The sequence below is a fragment of the Canis lupus genome, chromosome 24, assembly GCF_003254725.2.
Source record: "Canis lupus dingo isolate Sandy chromosome 24, ASM325472v2, whole genome shotgun sequence".
In the NCBI taxonomy this organism is placed as follows: Eukaryota; Metazoa; Chordata; class Mammalia; order Carnivora; family Canidae; genus Canis; species Canis lupus.
In genome coordinates this window covers 618,584-637,600 of record NC_064266.1, presented here as the reverse complement: position 1 = coordinate 637,600, position 19,017 = coordinate 618,584, and the positions used below count along the sequence as shown (strand labels likewise).

The window sequence follows — 19,017 nt, the reverse complement described above, 5'->3', positions numbered from 1 at the left end:
CCCACCGAATAATGGCAATGATCATCAGTGGTTGCTAACAGAGCAAAAAGCCAGACCAGTGGACAATCTGTGCCTCTGGAGAGAGGGACTCCACACCCCTTATGATATGGCTGTGAAAATCAACCACCCAGCCAACAAACCCATTCCTGAAGCTGACCTAGCTTCTATATCTAAGCATCAATGTGAAGACAATACACAGAATAGGAGGACATGTTAAAATACCACAGAGATGTGATCACCAAAATCCAGGCTTTAGAAAGCTCTGCAAGATAAATAACTAGCTTCTTCCTGGCAGGGATGGGGGTGCTGGGAAGGGGAAAAGAGAGGGAGAGAGGAACCTATAGGCTAAAGGAGGCTTAAGAGACATATCAGCTAATTGCTATTTTGCACTTTACTTGGTTCCCAATTCAGAAACGTCATAGAGATTCATCACGGGACTATTAAGATAATAGAGACCTAACTGGGTATTTTATGATGATTATCCTTTTTTAAAGTATGCTGTTGCTATTAGACTATATACTTTTAAAGTTTCTTTGTGCACTAGAGATGTTTTCTGAAATATTTGTGGACAAGCTATTACCCTGCCTGGGATCTGATGGATGGGATGCAGACAAGATGGGATTGGCTGTGCATCAATGTTACTGAAGCCAGTGCGTTCATGTGATGGGCACATGAAGGTCATCATGTTATTGGTTGTTATTAAATTATTTCCTTGACTTCTATATGTGATTGAAAATGTCCAAAATAAAAAGTTAGAATTGCAAGGAAAAAGTTGTCAAAGGCACTGTCCTTTAAGACTAGAGTTTAAGGAACTCATTGTTTCTTCCCAAGAAAACTTTCTCTGACAAGTCAACCTAGAAAATGAGCAGAGAAATCAGATTTGCTGTGAAGATATCAATCTCTGTGGCCAATTGCAGAGGAACATGATCATTACAGGAGATGAGGACAGGCTGACTGATGGCTGTCTGAGGGTTTAGGTGATGATAGTGAAGTGTTTCCCGCTCTGCCCAGCCTGCTTGAACACCTCAGTCTCCACATCATGCAGTCGTCCTGACTCTGATGATGACCTCTCAGACAGCAGCCTGCATTTGCGGACTCTCACATCAGTGTGAAGAGAGCTTTTGTTGAATTAAGAAGGCTTTTAAGAAATGCTTTGTTTGCTTGGCTTTAGAAGCTAAGTGCTGATTTAAGTCCCTGACTACCTGTCAGCTCCCTGTGGAGAGAAACACCCAGAGACCTGGATGGATGGCCACAGAGGCGGGTGGCTGTGAGGTGAGGCCGGGACCTGGGGTGGGGGGCGGAAGGCAGAGGAGAAAGTAGAATGAGAGTCTCTATGCTGCTTTGGCTCCAGACCCCATGAGGGGTGGAGAGCCAGCCTGTGGCTCGCAGCAACAGTGTCCACAGGACATGTAGATTGACTCCTTGCCTACCCCTCCAGCTCGCTGATCAAATAATGACTTTCCCCTCTGCTATTACCCAGGCCTACTGAGGTATGCCTGCATGCCCCCATGGTGTGCTGGGCCTGGCTAGACCCTCTGGCGTGCACATCCTGTCACACCCTTGGAAGCCAGTAAGGCAACTCAGACAGGTTAAGGCAGCACCGTCGAGGGGAGCCAGGGCATCAGCCCAGAGCGAATGTAAGACCAGTCACGATGACTTTGATCATTTCTTTTTTATGGATTTTTAGCTTCATGACAGCCCCAGAAAGGGAGCCCTAGGATCATTCCACTAACAGATGAGGAGGCAGGGGTACACAGCAGCTAGGTCATGACCAAGGCAGGCTTTGAACTCTAGGCCCTTTGCCTCTTATGCCACCTGGCCCATGACTCTGGGATCAGAAAGCCCAGCAACACAGGACAGGGAGGCAGGGCTAGAGATAAGCCAGAGGGTCACCACAGAGGTCCCCACACAGGTAGAAATGGATCTGCTAGTATCTTGGCCTGGTCCTGCCCTCAGAGACACCCCGCAGGTTCTCCCAAGGGAAGACATTTCAGAGAAACTTGGAGAAGCTTCTCTGCAGAATGTTGTTGGGGGATGCCTGTCCTCCGAGTGCCCAGCGGGGGGATAAAGCATAGCCAGGCCCTGGGAACATCTCATGCAGTGGTCCCAGTAAATTGCAAACTTCCTCCTCCCCAGGAAAAAGATCCCTTCCTTGTAGCATTTGCCTCTGTCCGTGATGTAAATACTTTTGCTGGGGCTGATCTCTGTCTGCCGAATGGCACTGAACACGGAGCAGAGAAGGTAGGTGAGGACACACCATCATAGAGCATTTCCCCCTCTAAAGGTACTGAATAACCTTGAGAGCACAGGTTGTTGTAAAAATAACCAAAAACTTGTAAGTTTTAAACATTTGCTACCTTTGTTTCAATACAGTTTATTTACTTAAGTTTACATAGTTTATTTTTCATAACGGCTGTATTTAAAACAATCAGCTCACACGATTCCCCCAAATCTCACAATCTGCTCTCACAAGCAAGGGGGGGTGGGTCGACGCAGGCTCCAGGTCACTGTGAGAAGGCACGCAGCTCTGGAAATCTCACTGGAAAGAGACGAAGTAGCATGTGAGGCAGAGGACATTTAAGGACTGAGCCTGTTTTGTGCTGAGTTGCAAGGGGGTAGACATCCATAAGTGTGGAAGGATTGAATCTTAGTGTGCGAGGCCACCATTCATTCAACGCCTGCAGATTGGAGAAGGAAAGTCCAGCTGCTGCTCAGCTAATGCCTCCAGCTCCAGCCTAATATGGAAGTCTAGGCTGTCCTGCTGGCACAAAGAGACGGACTGTAGGAAGCTTGTCAAATTGCTCATTCAATTAGAATCAAGGACCAGGAAACTCTGTGGGCCTAGCCTGTCAGAGATTATTTATAGCACACGCAATACATGTCTCTCAGTTTGTCTGCAGGGACCAGACTGATCTTGCTGGGTGCCCTGGGGTCCTCCCTAAGCAATCAGACAGCAGCTATGGTGCCAAGTGGTGCCAGGGCTCATCACATACACTGGAGACCACACGTGTCCTGTGGCTGAGGGAGCTCATGATTCTCTGAGCATCGCCCCCAATCACAGGCCCTCCCTATCACTATCTTCTTGTAAACATCACTTGTTAAGCATTTGCTTTCTGAAAGGTTACTAAATTAGGAAGCAGGAATGCTGGGTTATCATAATACTGGTGGCAATTTTAAAACTTTGGGGGAGGCTCACTTTTACTCAGAGCCTGTCTTCAATGATACCCAGGCAAGATGTCAGTTAGCACCAACTCAATGATGCTATGAGAGTAGAAGTAGCAACGTACGAACAGGTTTTAAACTGTGTTGTGTAGAGAGGAAAGGAGGTGGCCCAGGCTCTCGGTGCCCAGAGACAGGTGGACATCAGAAGAGGGCTGAGGGGTGGTATGGTAGCTAGACTCCAGAGTTTTGAGCCTCCAAAGCCCTGGAGAATGGAAATCCCCCACCTTCCCTGGATATTACTAGAATGTGGGCTCCCTGCCCTGTAGCTCATCAGGGAAGCTCCCTAAATTAATACAAATCCACACCTACTTGTGTCTACTCATACTTTGTAGCTCCTGTACATTATCTGTGACTTCACTGTTAATTTCTCTTCCAGATTTAAATCAAGGCATCTGGAGGATTTTGAATAACTCTTTCATTTCTGATCCCTTAATTCAGGGCCTTGTGAAAAAGTTGGATCCAAAGAGGATGAAAGGGGGCTGTAGGCAATATCACATGATCTTCAGTAATTCCTGCCACACCAGCCACACCTTTTCCACACCGCTGGAAAGCCACCTCCCCGAGATGGGCAGAGTCACATATGCAGGCCATACTAGGTTGTCCTCACGTCCCTGCAGGGAGGGCAGGTTTGGAAGGGCCCGAGGAGGACCAAGGTGGTCTTTATGCTCAAGAGTGTGCAACATAATTGGGTGTTGACTGCATGTTCTTCAGTTATAATTTTAAAGTCACTGTCTTTCCCATGCCCTGGTCCCTCAACATTCAATACGAGGAACACAGGGCACCACTGGGAAATCAGGGAGATGTCCACAGCAATGGGGGTCACCCAGCAGGGATTCCAAGCCAGTGACTATATCATTTTCTAGCTAAAAAATAAGGCAGAAACAAAACTTGACTAAGTCTCCATATTGAATTGATAGTAGTGCATAATTGTAATTTATAAACAAATACACATGCACTAGGGGTACATGTGAAAAATGTTTAGGTTAAAAGATTTGATTCAGAAATGCTCAAAGAGTGTCAGGGCAGACATACACTTATGTGCATCATTAAAGTCTACCATGAATATATCCATGCAAAGTCTTTTGTGAACAATCATTTTCACACTCCAGCTGCAAGAAACCTAGGGGTCATGTGCTCTGACCCCTCATTTCACAAAGACAAAAAGTCAGATCCAGAAAGATGAAGTAACCTGACCAAGCACGTGAGATGTGTGTGTGTGTGTGTGTGTGTGTGTGTGTGTGCATATGTATGCAGATACGTGCACATGCTTAAAAGCACTTAGGCTTTTCTACAGGTAATCACTTAAAAAAGAGAGAGAGAGAGAGAGAGAGAGAGCACATGAGCATGAGCAGGGGCGAGTGGGGAGGGGCAGAGGGAGAGGGAGAGAATCTGAAGCAGGCTCCACTCCAGCCCAGAGCCCAACTTGGGGGCTCAATCTCACAACCCTGAGATCATGACCTGAGCTGAAATCAAGAGCCAGATGCTCAACTGAGCCGCTCAGGCGCCCCTACAGATAATTATTTTTAAGGGAATCTATCCTAAAGGAATAATATGAGTTACAAACCAATGTTTCACATGAATATCATGGAACCATTATTGGAATAAAAAAATAGGGTGTTGTGTTAACCCAACAATAATATCCTGGTTAACTAAACTATCATGTAACCACATGATGATGTATTATGCATAAATTAAATTATGTTCACAAAAAGCTTATGCACATAGAGGGGAATGTTTATCTTCTAACATCCAAGGTTTAAGCTTCTTTGCAGAGTGACCTCAGCGTGTCGGAAACGACACCAAATCCACAGCAGTGATCCTCTTAGGGTGGTGGCATATGGATGACTTCTTGTCTCAAATCATTCCCAAATTCTCTTTTCCAAATTTCTGTAATAAATATTATAGGACATTTTTAAACTGGAAAGAAAAATAATTTGTAACTGGAGGTCTGTACTGGCGCCTCCTGACCTGGAGCAGTTTAGGGCAACTCTGCCTGCAATTCCAGGTCTCATCAGCACCCACAGGCCCTCCTCAGTGCACAGTGGCAGAGGCGGGGGACCCCACCCGGTCTGGACCTTTTGCTCAGAGTCCCCAGTGTTTGTTCTGCACCAAGCATATGGCACACAGAGATAGTTCTGGGGCTCAAAACCCCATTTGTCTGCAGATGAAAATCCCATTTTCCTGACATCCTCTGGGGAGTCATCCCTGCCACACCTCAGTCAACACATGTGTGTAGCCATGGCCACAGGACCTCAGGCCAACATTGACCCCACCTCAGGAGTGGACCGGCACCTGGGACATCTGACCCTGAGTTCCTCTTTGTTTATTTCCCTAAAGCGTCTCAAGATTTCACAAGTCTCATGATGCTCACTGTGACCTCCAGTGGGCTCTGAAAGTACAGCTTGCAGGAGAAGGGAGGGGGAGGCAGGGTTGACTCAGACGTCCCCACCCTCCTTTGGCCTCTGGCTTTCAGGGAAAACTGGATTTTCTCCTTCCCACATAGAACTTTTTCCCTTTAGGGCACATGAGTTTGACCTGTGCTAAGAAGCAGCCAGTTCAGACTCGGTGGCCACCTGAGTGAACCCTGTGTCTTTTCCCAAGGGTGGGTTGGGCCCCAGGAGACTGAGTTAAGCCAAGGTCTCTGCTCTTCACATTCATTCCTTGGAGGAACTGGCTCAGGGCAGGCGGCAGGCCTAAGTCACATATTAGTCATCACGGCATATTGCACGGGGGCTCAGGCCGCTTCTGGAAGGCAAGCCCAAACACTGCTCTCTGCTAAACCCACAGCACGGCCCAAGACACAGGTCTTTGAGGCAATAACCGACCCTCACAGTGCAGACTGCAGGGGAAAACAGAAAAGGAGTCAATTTAAGTACCAGGGAAGTTATTTAAAACAACCTTGACCCAAACCTCTCTGAAATACTCTGGGGGAAATGTGTCTGCTGCGTATTTTGGAAAACACACCCTGGGTAGCAGTGCACAGGGGATGACTGTGGATACACAGTGCTTTATGTGTTCTCCTAGTGCTTCCAGAAACACTGACAAATGTCCGTGACATGCCGGGCGCTGTGCCAGGTGCTCCAGGTGGAAGGGGAGGTAGGTGTGCAGAGGGTAAGACCAGCGGGTGTGGTGACAGCAGTGCTCAGCAGGTTCAGCGCAGCAAGGACGCAGATACGCTCTTCCAGGGGCATGAGGACCGGGCTGGATTTGAACGTTAAGGTCTAGTGTTCTGCTTCACAGCCAGGCTGTCAGCTCTCACAGCAACCTAAGGGATAGGAGCAGAGACCCATACCACCTGCCATGTTGTGTTACTGGAAACTTGCAAGAGCCTTGGTAGCTCTAGAACCTATATATTTATTGTCCCGCACTTTACATATGTTTCTTCCCAGACTCAGGCATGGTCTGGACCCCATCACCTTTCTGACCTCATCATCCACCCCATCCTAACCCCTTTGGTTTCCTGGCTTTTCTTAGAATACATCAAGCACATGTCACTTCAGGACCTTTGCACCCGCTATTCCCTCTGCCTGGGATGTTCTTTTTCCAGCTAACGCCATCAGCTCCTACAGACATTTACTCCCTTCACCTACTGAGAGGGGCCTTCCCTCCCCACACTATTGATAGGAGCCCTGAGACCCCACACTTCTACTCATAGTTCCTTGCTATGCCTTTCTCCATAGCACTTATCACCATATAGGGTCCCCAGGACGGGGCAGGCAGCTGATGCATCTACCACCTGGTAAACACATGTTAAATAAACACCCAGGTCATCTCCTCCACACTCATCCCCAGCTCTTTTCGACATCCCTGATACATAGTAGGAGTTTGGTAAGTGTCGACTAGTGGACTGGCTGCCTAAATCTCAAGATTCTGCGAAGAGTATGAATAATTCCAGCTAAGGTAGTCAGTGAAAAGCTCTTTGTTCAAATTCCCCTACCATCTGGTGGCTGGAATGCTGTCGCTATTTGAAGGATCTATAGAGACGGGGCTTCCAAGGTCCCCAAGACAAGCAGGCTCAGGCATGCAGCCTTGAGCCAGGCTAGAGGAATAGCCCAGAGAACAGCTGCGACTGAGATTGCAGAGTCATTTGTTTTTTGTTTTTTGGTTTTTGTTTTAATAAATTTAGTTTTTACTGGTGTTCAATTTGCCAACATATAGAATAACACCCAGTGAAACTAGACCACTCTCTTGCACCAGACACAAAGATAAACTCAAAATGGATGAAAGATCTAAATGTGAGACAAGATTCCATCAAAATCCTAGAGAAGAACACAGGCAACACCCTTTTTTAACTCGGCCACAGTAACTTCTTGCAAGATACATCCACGAAGGCAAAAGAAACAAAAGCAAAAATGAACTATTGGGACTTCATCAAGATAAGAAGCTTTTGCACAGCAAAGGATACAGTCAACAAAACTCAAAGACAACCTACAGAATGGGAGAAGATATTTGCAAATGACATATCAGATAAAGGGCTAGTTTCCAAGATCTATAAAGAACTTATTAAACTCAACACCAAAGAAACAAACAATCCAATCATGAAATGGGCAAAAGACATGAAGAGAAATCTCACAGAGGAAGACATAGACATGGCCAACATGCACATGAGAAAATGCTCTGCATCACTTGCCATCAGGGAAATACAAATCAAAATCACAATGAGATCCCACCTCACACCAGTGAGAATGGGGCAAATTAACAAGGCAGGAAACCACAAATGTTGGAGAGGATGCAGAGAAAGGGAACCCTCATACACTGTTGGTGGGAATGTGAACTAGGTGCAGCCACTCTGGAAAACTGTGTGGAGGTTCCTCAAAGAGTTAAAAATAGACCTGCCCTACGACCCAGCAATTGCACTGTTGGGGATTTACCCCAAAGATTCAGATGCAATGAAACGCCGGGACACCTGCACCCTGATGTTTCTAGCAGCAATGGCCACAATAGCCAAACTGTGGAGGGAGCCTCAGTGTCCATCGAAAGATGATGGATAAAGAAGATGTGGTTTATGTATACAATGGGATATTCCTCAGCCATTAGAAATGACAAATACCCACCATTTGCTTCAACGGTGGATGGAACTGGAGGGTATTATGCTGAGTGAAGTAAGTCAGTCGGAGAAGGACAAACATTATATGGTCTCATACATTTGGGGAATATAAAAGATAGTAATAGGGAACAAAGGGGAAAGGAGAAAAAATAAGTGGGAAATATCAGAGAGGGAGACAGAACATGAGAGACTCCTAACTCTGGGAAACGAACTAGGGGTAGTGGACAGGAGGTGGGTGGGGGGTGGGGGTGACTGGGTGATGGGCGATGAGCACTGGGTGCAGTCATTTGTTTGGTGAGCTGTGTCATGCTGTGAAAGCAAAGCACCATTTCAATGGCTTCAGGAATATTTGCCCAATGTGTTACAACCTTCAGAGGCCTTTCATTTTTTAAAAATCCAGAATGGGGCCCCTGGGTGACTCAGGCAGTTAAGCATCTGCCTTCGGCTCAGGTCATGGTCTCAGAGCCCTGGGATGAAACCCCCATCAGGTCCCTGCTCAGTAGGGAGCCTGCTTCTCCCTCTGCCTCTGCTCTCCCCTTGCTTGTGCTCTGTCTCTCTCCATTTCTCTCAAATGAATAAATAAAAAACTTAAATAAATATAAAAATACAAATCCAGAATAGTTGTAGTTGGACATGTCACAGAGTACTTCTTTCTCCTTCTGCCTCAACGTCCCCACTTTTGTCCTAATGAAATCAGATTACATGCAAACAGAGGCTACCATGAAGAGGACAGGCTGTTCCCAGAGCTCAAGGCCGGGCCTCAGGCTGTGTGCAGAGGCTGGGCGGTTCCTGGCACACACTGGCAGGTTTTGGCACCAGGGCACCGAATGGCATTTGCTGAGCGCCTACTCTGTGCCAGGGGCCACAGCCCACTGACATCTGTGCTGGCATTGCATCCCTACAACCAGCTGGGCAGTGAGCTTTATTGTTACTGCTTTTAAATGGTATAAATGAACCAGTGAAGACTTGTACTGTGCCAGAGGCTTCCTGACCCACGTTCACACACTCAGTGAGTGGCTCCACACCAGGGTCCTTCTTCTCTCCCCTCCACCATTCCAGAAGCTGTTCTGGAAGCTGCTTACCACCTCCTGCCTTTGAGCAGATGTCCCAAGATCTATACCTTGTTTCGGGCCCTTGAATTGAGGAAAGCACCCACATGCCCTGGTCGTGCTGGAAGCCAAGGGAAGGGAGCTCCCTTGTGCGGCCCTGCTCCTCATCCTTTCCCACCTACCAAGAGCACTGCCTGCCATGTTCCTGCAGGGAAGACCCTTCCCTGGGGCCTGCTGACTGCTCCAAGGATGGACACTGAGCTAAACTGGGTCCTTCAGTCTCCAAACCAAGAGCATTTCTTCTTCTTCTTTATTATTATTATTATTTTTAATCTGAGGGGCTAGGCTCTTTTTAAACCACTAAAATGTGCACCACAATATTTGGGCTATGGGAGGTCGTATTTCCCGCCAGGTACTTGAGTAGGTGCTTCTATCATCACTGTATGCTTTAATTCTCACATAACTATCAAACCAAAACATTTACAAATAAGTTACAAGCTAGACTCAAAGGCCAAAATGGTTTGATTTAATGACATTGGCTTAATACGACAACAGAGAAACTGCCCAAATAAAATCTCAACTAGCAGCATGCCTGAGGAGGACTCACAGTGCAGGCTCTCATGAATCTGGGGAAAGGTGTCCCTCTCTCCTGTTTGAGTCACTGGGAGCCCCCATCTGCTAGCATGTGGCTGCAGCCTCATGCAGTCCTCACTTGGCAAGAAACTATCATGAAACCTGAAGGACCACCTCTGGTTTCTCTGCCACCAAGAAAGGAGTCCTGTGTGAGCACCACAAAGGGAGTGCAGTTCTGACCTGCACTGCAGCCTCCAGACCAAACAGGCTTTTTTTAAAAAAAGACTTTATTTATTTTTTTGAGAGAGAGCAGGAGCAGGGGGAGAGGCAGAGGGAGAGGGAAAGCAGACTCCCTGCTGAGCCAGGAGCTTGACACAGGACTCGATCCCAGGACCCTGGAATCATGACCTGAGCTGAAGGCAGACACTTAACCCACTGCGACATCCAGTGCCCCTCCAGAACAAATGGACTTGACTCCTATTCCTACTTCTAGCTTTTCACCAAAAGCTGGCACAAGGAAGAAACATTCTTGCAGAAAACAGATAATCCTCAGGCAGTTGTCTTGGAACCCAAGACTCAAGTCTGTGAGACATTGATCTAGATTTTTAGATTTCTTAGTATTTTTCAAGTTTTAACCTCAAGCTTTCCCCCACATATCTGTTATGTCACTTTGGGAGCATTGTATTTAATGCAAGAAAAAAAAAAGGTCAAACCAAAAATATCGACTTACCTCTGCTAATATCCAAACAACAACAACAACAAAAATCCAATCGAATCATTCTTCTCCAATAAATGACTTATATTAATATCACAAATTTGACTAGAAAACAGCTTTCTTTGAAAAATGGCTATGTCTTTGCTGTTGTGTGAGAGCAATTTCTAGCCATTTCTTCAAAAAGTTTTCTTTCAGAATAAATCTCAAAAACCCAAACTGGATGAAGGTTCTGCTTTTGGGTTCCCTGAGGTGACGATCTTGGCTGTGGGATAATTTATACTGGGGCCACACCATTCCTGGGCACTCAGTAAACACTGCAGCCGAGGTCGAGGAGAGACCTCTTCCATGAAACTCTCCTGGGCTTCTTTGACCTCTGATTATACTTGAAGGTAATCATATAGTTTACAAAGCAATGAAGGCTCAGTGTGGTCAAGCAAGCCACCCAAGGTCACACAGCAAATGGATAGCTCGGTCAGGGTCTAGCTCCAGTCTCCTGATTCCAGTGTAATGATTTTGCCTGGGCTAATTGGGAGGCCAGAGTTTGCAGTAGCAAGGAGCTTCTTGGACAAGCAGCTGCCATCATTTCCAAAATCCTGCCGCACTGCTGGGTCATCTGGCCGTGCACAGGAAAGGCCAGCTGGTGACTCAGTGCACGCCCTGCACTGTGGCCAACTCCACACCCGGCTCTCAGGCACACCTGCTTTTCTGGCATCGTGAGTCTTCAGCAACTTCCTCTATTTGTATACACGTACATTCCAGGGAAATGGTTTCTCTGAAGTTGCACAGTGTGGGCTCCATGGCAGTGATCTGCTTCAGACCCTCGCTCCGCCTCTTGATCGCTGTTTGGCTACAAATGAAGAGGAAAGCATGGGGGGCCACGCTGACCCCAGCCTTGCAGTCCTCAGCCTTGCTTTGGAAGGCGCTTGTCTGTCCTCTGATGGAAGTGGCTTGGGTTCACTTCTCCCTGTTGCGGATGCCAGTGCCTGTAGGTTAGGAGGAGGTGACCATAGTGGCAGCATTAGGGGGCGTGGAGAAGTGAGGTAGGGAAGGGACAAGCCAACATAGATGTGCACCTCTAGGCAGGGTGTGGAATGGGCTCGCACTGTCCACGAGCCAAACACTCCATGTTCCACTGCTGTTGTTTATGCTTTAACTCTCTTCCTGGCCCCAAGTGTCTTGCTCTGGCCTTGGGCCTAGACCTCATGAGCCTTCATCCAGTCATCGCTCTTGCCTGGGCCATGCACCAGGTACTCAAACAAGGGATGCTGGGCTCGGTGACCTTGAACTGAAAATGTGACTTCTCTGGGGCCAGTTTCCCCGCTCAGAAAATTAAGAGAGCAGCCTCAGGTGATCCTCTGACTCTGAAAACTGCAAAGCTCACCTTCCCTCTTACATTCCATAGCTTTGCTCACGTGCCCTTATAGCCCTTCTCTCCCCAGCAGTGGGGATCTCGGATGACTTTGAACACCCTGCATGCCAGTGGTGGGGTGAACTCGACTGATGCTTATATGATCATGTTTTGTTGGGCTGGTTGGTAGACAGGTGGACATGGGGACACCCGCCCTGGGGCATGCACAGTTGCGTTGATTAGGGCACCCACCACAGGCCTTTCCTGTTCTCAACCATGTTGCCGCAGGCATCTTCCTGTTGAAGCTCTGCCTCTCCGTGTCCTAGGAGGTAAGGAGAGGCATACCTGCATTACACACCGGCGTTTGAAGGGAATAGCATTATTTTAATGGTGGTCCTGGGGAATGTTGCAGAAACCACAACTGAAGGCTTGCATTCAGGCGTCTTCATGGAGCAAAGTGGAAATGCCTTCACTGCCTGAGCCAGGGTGGTGGGCTGCTGTGAGTCCAAGGTAGTGGCCATTAGGAAATCTGGTATTTTGTGGTCATGGCCTTGCTGATATCCAGGACTCCATATAAAAAATAAGCACCGGTTGAGCATGAGCATCATCCTCAGAGTAAGGGCTGAGCCCTCCCTGGGCAGTAGAGAGCTCTGGGGGAGAAGAGAAGGGAAGCAGAGGATGTTTGGGGACTTGCCCATTGACACGGCAGCATCGATGCCTGCAAAGCACGCCTCAGCCTGGCCACAGGCCGCAGCCTATGGCTTTGCAATAGAATCTTCTAACCATGCCTGAGCCCCCCTCAGGCTGTGATTTTAAGAATATTACCTAGCAGCACCTGCATCCCATCATGTGGTACCTTAACACAACCAGAGTGGTGGAGAAGAAGCAAGTTTTGCCCTGGCATGTCGCCTGCCTGTTTTGGAGAAGACACTCACCTTCTGGTGGGGTCGAGGGCTGAACACAGACCAGGTCCCACACAAACCTACGTCTCACACCCTGAGGCCACCTTAGGGGGAAGCCTGCTGGGGTAGGGGAGCACAGGGTGCAGGGTAAATGGCAGCTTACTCGACAAACCAGAAGCAAGAGGCCTGAAAGCAATATGTTGTCAGTCTGAAGGGGAGGGTGAGGAGAAGGCACTCACAGGGGAGCGGGCCCAGGGGAGGGGAGCAGGAGAGCAGTGAGCAGGTTCCCAGAAAGGGTGACCCCTGGGCCTGTCACATGTGAAGATCTTGAGAAAAAGTGCTGTTTGACTCTGGGCAGGAGCGAGCCCCGATGGCACTGGGTGGACATGGACCACCATGGAGGCTGAGTGACAGCTTCAGAACAGCTCTCCCATCAAAGGGGGCTCCAGCTTTGACCCAAGCAGGGATATTCTCTGGGCCAGCCTAGGAAATTTTGGGAAAGGCAAAAGCAACGTCTAGTCTGTCACACTTTCCTTGAGCTCTCCTAATACCTCATACAGTCCAGGCACTCCTCCAGGCACCCACAGCCTCTGCTTTAGAAAGATCACCTCCACACTCAGTTATGCTAAAGTCTAAGTGACTTGCTGTAGTTTCTGGAAACTGGGACCAGATTAAGGTGAAATGTCCCAGCCTAATGAATGAAACTCTGTAAGTTATAATAAGTGCATCGACAAAGACTAATGGGGATAATATTTTCATGCCAGAGACTCCCCCTCATCTCTCAAATCCTGCACCATGCATAGGTAGAAAGTCAGCTTTGGGAAGAAACATTCTATGTTGGCACTTTAGAAATCCATTTGCAATTGTGCCTCTGAAATTCCTTTTCTTCCCCACTCAAGTATTGCTGCTGAACAAACCTCCCCAAGTCTGGTAGCTAAACAACAACATTCACTTTGTTAAAGTTTGAGATCAAGGCACTCAGTGGGGACCCCTGGTGTCTGTTCCATTCAGCTGTGGTGGGGGCTGGGCTGCAGGCCCTGCAGCAGCACGGGCTCCTAGAGCATCTCCCCACGTGGTCACTGGACTGTGGCAGACCTGGGGCGGCTGGACTTCCCAGTGTCACCCAAGACTGCTAGCCAAGGCACGTGACCCAAGAGGTATAGACAATTCCCTGCCCTTACACAACCTAGTCTTGGAAGTCTTGCAGCACTTTGCACACTTACTTCTGCCACATTTTGTTCACTGACGTGGGGACAAGGGCCCACTTGGCGGGGGCAAAGGGCAGGGACACGGGCTCTGGCTTATGACGGGCGGTGACAGGGAGGAGTCACTGGAGGAGCATGTGGGACCAGAAATATTGGTGGGGCCAATTTCTGGAAATACCATCAACCTTGCTCTGCATTGCCCAAAGATACTTCTGGGGCTTGCATGTTTGTGTTTCCCCAGAATTCATACATTGAAACCTCACCTGCAGCGTGAGAGTGTTGGGAAGTGGAACCACAGGGAGGTGATCAGGGAAGGAGCCTGGAGCCCTCAGGAATGGGGCCAGCGTCCTCATAAAAGGACCAGGGAGCTCCCTTACCCCTTTCTCCATGTGAGGACGCAGCTGTCTGCAACCCAGAAGGCGACCCTCCCCTGACCATGCCAGTCTCCCAATCTTGGACTTCCAGCATCCAGAACTGAAAGAAATTAATTTCTATTGCTGGTAAGCCATCCAGTCTCTGGCGTTTTGCAATAGCAGCCCAAATACACGAGGGCAGTCAGCTAGACCTTCTCTTAGTTTTCCCACACACCCTTCCTCTCCCTTAGGTGAGGACAGGTGTGAGTATACAGATGTGGACAGATGGGCAGAGATATGTGGATATAGCATAGACAGAGACTGAGCGAGAGGCATGCAATCTAAGTCTTCATTATTGAGTGCCCACTGTGGGCCACCACCTTCATACATCACCCTGATTTTATAATAACCTGCAAGATAGTCATTACTGTGCCCACTTTAAAGATGGACACATTGAGATCCAGAAAAGTGAGGTAAGTTGTTCAAGGTCACACAGAGATCATCTGACCTCCAGCATGTGCGAACGTAAAGCCATATTCTTCCCATCACACCCTTCTTCATGTGGCTCTGCATGAGGGAAAGGGCAAGGGGAGAGGTCTGGGGTGACTCGGGAGACCAGGCAAGTACAACAGCCCATGCCTGTCACCTGACAGCACACCTGCTGTGTGCAAAGTGCTGTCTCAAAGGACCAACTCGGTGAACACAGGGAGCACCACCCCCACGCTACAGAAGGTGACAAGGGTTCTTGGAGAAGCTAACCGATCTCTCAATCTTCTGCTGAGGTGGCCATGTGGGTGGGGAGGACACAGCCCAGATCTTTGCTCTTGGGTTCCAGGTTTTCTTCCGGATGCTTTAAGCCGCTCTGCTGTACAGAAGTTTCTCTCACTGAGTTGTACAGTTCCTATGGCTTGTGACGGGGTTAGGCCTCCTCGCCATCTAGTCATCCGCATGCAGGCAGAGCAGCTGGCCCAGCACCCTGGGGAGCCCCTCCTGGACAGCAGGGCTTGGCTGCATTTCAACTCTGTGGCATCAGTCAGAAGCTCTCTCTCCTTAATTTCTGGATGCCAAGAGACAGTCTCCAGAAAGCTGAAGCTAATTAACAGTAACTATGGAGATAAAAAGCCAAAATTCTCAAAATAGTACTTTTGGTATTTGCAGGGGCTGTCTTCTCATCCTATTCCATGGATTGGAACATCCGACTTCCCCCTAACCAACAGGAGAAAGTACAGACTTTGATGAGCTGAGTGACAATCCTAGACTCAAATGTCAAGTGACAGACACTTGGATGGGACCCCAAGCCGCAAGGTGGGAAAGCCAGACAGCATCTCCCCCTGCATGTGTTCCCATTCTCTTCCAGTTCACTCTTTGTAGCCCTGCCAAGCCTCCCTAAAACACCAGCTCCTCATGTTTCTTGCCTAGTGGATTCGAGAGCAAGCCAAACTGCTCAAAGAAGACTCAAACATCCAGTGTGTCCAGCAGAACAAAAGTCCAATGCTCTCCCATGTGACAGTGAGGTCCAGAGGGCCAGGGTCATCTGGAGTTGCAGTCTCCAGGACCCAGTGTCTAGGGATTCCTCTGGATACTCAGAGGCATCAATGTGGGTACAGGCATGTACTTCCTCATGTCTTCCAGTGGTGATTGGCTTGGCCAAGAGAGTGGCTGAGGTGATTTTAGGGGACTTCCAAGGTGAGGAAGATGGCTTCCTGGGACACGGGACCTCAGGAATTGGCCACCTGAGATGGCAGCCCTGGGGAAACCTCCCCTGGTTGCTTGGATCACCAGTCTGCCCGCCCCCACCACCGCCATCCAGCGAACCCACTGAAGTGCCCTAGGCCTAAGTGAGGCTGACCCAGTCCCATGAACACCATGGAAGAGCTCCAACAGCACCCAAGACACAGAAGACTTGCCCAGCAGAGCCTGCTTAGCTTCCTGACCCACAGGCTGTACCTACAATGAAATGGCACCTATGTTAAGCCACTGTGTTTCAGGGTAGTTTATTATACAATAAAAGTGAATAGAACATGAGGCTATTCTGGAGAAACAATTCTGGAAGCGATAAATATTTGTAAAGTCCAATTTCAGGGCCTCAGGACTAGAATCAGGAAAGGTCACTCATTAGCCTCACTCTAGACTTGTGCAGATCTGCCCTAGACGAGCCCCCATACCTGGTGGTCTGGCCATGTGACACCCCCGCAGAGGACGGCCAGCACGCAGGGTCTACTCCGGTTGGTGGATGCCCCAGAAACTGAGAGAAGGCAGGCAGCGGGGCTGGGCTCACATGTGCCGCAGACAATAAAGAAGGACCACATGGGGACAGAGATGCTGGGCTGCTGGGAAGATAGTGAGTCTGAGCAAGGTGGACATGGGCACTGGACAAGCAGGTGTAGCAATCACAAGGGGGTGGTCGGCTGGGGTAGAGGTGCAAGAGGGAGGGTGTCTAGGTGCCAAGGAGGGGAGCAGTTAACACTATGAGCTCCCTTGTGCCCAGGTGAGGGGGTGGGATTACTTCCCTACACTCGGGGAACCTCAGAGGTGGCTGAGCAGGGCGGTACCAGGCATAAGATCACTCTGGCCCCGGGCAGGAAGATGTGCCCTTGGCTTCCTCCTTGTGGTAGTAGGGCAGAGGGCAGTGGGCCATCGGGGGAGTGGCCCCCCAACCCCTGCTGTGGCACCTGCCTGACTCCCCATTCAGCTGCTGCCCCCTGGTTGGAGCTGAGGTCATTACGCTTCCCAGACATCAGTGCCAGCCAATGACCAGATGCTGCACTCATTTCTGGGTGTCCCTCTGATGAGGACTAGAGAACCTGAGCATCCTGGGGTCTGAGGGCACCCCCCTGACCCCAGGCTCCCTCTGCTCTGTTGGGTCTGCACGCCCTTCTCACCAGCTCTGCTTTTGCCTCGTACTCCTCACACATGTTGCCCCCAGTAAAGCTCTCACACTCTGCATTGGTCTGCTGGGCCGTCCCCGCAAAGGATGACAGGCTGGGCTGCTTCTAGAATTGATGCTTATTATCTCACCATTCTGGAGTCTGGAAGCCTGAGGTCATGAAGTCAGCAGGGTCGGTTCCTCCCAAGGCTGTGACAGGAGAAGCTGTCCCCGGCCTCTCCCTGTGGCTGGAGGTGGGCGGCCACCATCCCTCTGTGTCTTCACAGATTACACCACCACCCCGAGAACCTCATTTTAATTTATTACTTCTTCCAAAGCCCCAATACATTCTGAGGTCCTGGAAAATAAGACTCCAACATGTGAATTTTTTTGGGGGGGGGAGGGGACACCACTTAACCCTCAACCACGTCAATCCCACCGACAAATGGACCCGTCTTAGATGCTCAGGCTTAAAATGAAACCAACATCTGTTTGATCCTGGAGGTGGAGCAAAGCACCAGGGCCCAGATCTTTGGGGGTCATTGCCAGGGAGCGGTGGCTACACTCATATTAGAGCCCAGTGAACCACAAGGGAGATGCCCGGGTCAGAGGCCGAGAAACAGGGAAGGCTGAGAAGAGCCAAGGCAGACAAGGCAGGAGCCTGACCCCGCTCAGAGGTCGTGCCTGGGATCCCAGATCTAACCAGCGCGGCCCGTGTGGACGGCAGACCACACGGCTAACTCGGAGGCAGAGGATTCGCCTGTCCATGGGGCACCACGAGAAGGCTGGGCCTTAGAGCTCCCCCGCAGAGTGGACGTCGGCTCCCGGGGGGCGCGCGGGCCGGGTGGCTGCTTAGAGGGGGGGGCAGTGGCCAGCGGAGGCGGCGCAGGCTTGCCCCGGGCCCCAGCCTCCTCCCAGGCCCCTTCCCCCGGCCCGGGGCGCAGTTTCACTAGCTCGTCTCCACCTTGGAGCCCACGGGGCAGCCCAGCCGCACTTCCCAGCCCCCCGGCACTGGGGGCCGCTACACCCACTGCAGGCAGAGGCGCGCTTAGCAACAGGACAGGGGTCGCCGGCCCAGCGCTCCTGCACGCTGCAGGGAGGCAGGAGGACGCCAGCCGGCAGGCTCCCGGCGCGATCGCGCACCCTCTCTCCTGTGCCCTGAACAGCCAGGCCATGTCCACTGTGGCTGCACAATCCCAGAAGGCCCATCTGTCGGAGCGCTGCTTACACAAGTGCGGACGGCTCGGGAGAGACGGTGCCCCCAGCACCGAGGCGGGCTGGCCTCTGCCCACAGGCCCCCACACCGCTGCCCCGGCTGCTGGCCCCTGCGCCGCGCCCCCCAGAGCTCGCACGTGGGACCAAGCAGCACTGGCTGCCCCCAGAGTGCAAGGCTCCCTGCGCCCCCCGCCCCCCGCCCCCGTCTCCCCGTGGTCACACTCAAGTCCCGCTTCGCCAGCCCCCGAGCCCTCTCCCTCTCCAATGTGCCCTCTGTCCGCCTGGTGCAGCCCAGACCCTCCAGCCCGCAGGGCCACCACTCCCCACCAGCCCTGCCTGCAGCCTGCCCAAGCCACCCCACACCAGCTCACATGGCCGGTGGACACCGAAGGCCACCCCAATCCCCCTTGCCCTGTGGCTTATGTCCCAGCCGCGTGCAGAGTGGTTGTTTCAAAGTACATCTTGGCCGGGGACACAGCTCTGTGCCAGAATTCCCCGACCTCTCTCACACTTGGGCTGGAA

The 19,017-nt window shown here is 50.4% G+C and overlaps 1 long non-coding RNA gene across 2 annotated transcripts; it reads right to left on the bottom strand.

The window, feature by feature from the left end:
* Positions 1-16,392: 16,392 nt before the first annotated feature.
* LOC112673477 (uncharacterized) lies at positions 16,393-17,432 on the bottom strand. 2 transcript variants are annotated; one of them, XR_003144799.3, is made up of 2 exons: positions 17,297-17,432; positions 16,393-16,741 (listed from the first exon to the last, which is right to left on the bottom strand). It is a non-coding gene; the product is annotated as an uncharacterized LOC112673477 (long non-coding RNA). The 2 variants fall into 2 exon arrangements; XR_003144800.3 differs by having other exon boundaries at positions 16,393-16,744; positions 17,297-17,422.
* Between the last annotated feature and the right edge of the window lie 1,585 nt (positions 17,433-19,017).